Below are 647 nucleotides of genomic sequence, written 5' to 3'. Positions count from 1 at the left end.
TCTTGTCAGCTGTCTAAAAACATGAATATTACAATTAAACACTGCCCTGCTTAAAAAAAAAAAACTGTAACATTTATGAAATACTCAGACATTGGTAAACTCTATATTACCTTCCTGCCTGATCCAACAAGTGTCCAGCCATCTTCTGATTGGCGTGATGAAGCAACCCTGGGGAAAGGAGGGACCCTGCGGCGAACCACTCGCGCTTGCTTTGGCTTCGAAGTAAAAACCTATAGATAGAACACAATAAACACAGTATGCACCAAAATTTGGTTATTATACTTGTTACCCAAGATCACATATAAGTAAATGTACAAAAGTACAGTACAAAAATGTAAAAATGTGAACTAACCTCCTGCTGAACCCTCCTTTTCTTGCCAGGAACTTCAGACTTGTTAGCTGGTCTAGACTTCTGTAAAATAAAAAAAGATTTAAGCAACCTAAATACTGTAAAAAAATTAATGAATACTAAAAATATATTTAACAACCTAAACACTGGAAAATCTATGAAATACTAAACAAAACATTCTACTACCTTCCTGCGTCGTCCAATCATGTTCCATCCAACTGGTGCTGGATCAGGCTTCTCTGGCACGAGAAACTGGATGTAGGACGCCATGTAGAGAACACTGACGAGGATCGGCATT

Source organism: Etheostoma spectabile, unplaced genomic scaffold (genome assembly GCF_008692095.1).
Source record: "Etheostoma spectabile isolate EspeVRDwgs_2016 unplaced genomic scaffold, UIUC_Espe_1.0 scaffold00019037, whole genome shotgun sequence".
In the NCBI taxonomy this organism is placed as follows: domain Eukaryota; kingdom Metazoa; phylum Chordata; class Actinopteri; order Perciformes; family Percidae; genus Etheostoma; species Etheostoma spectabile.
Note: the sequence above shows the minus strand (reverse complement) of the source record.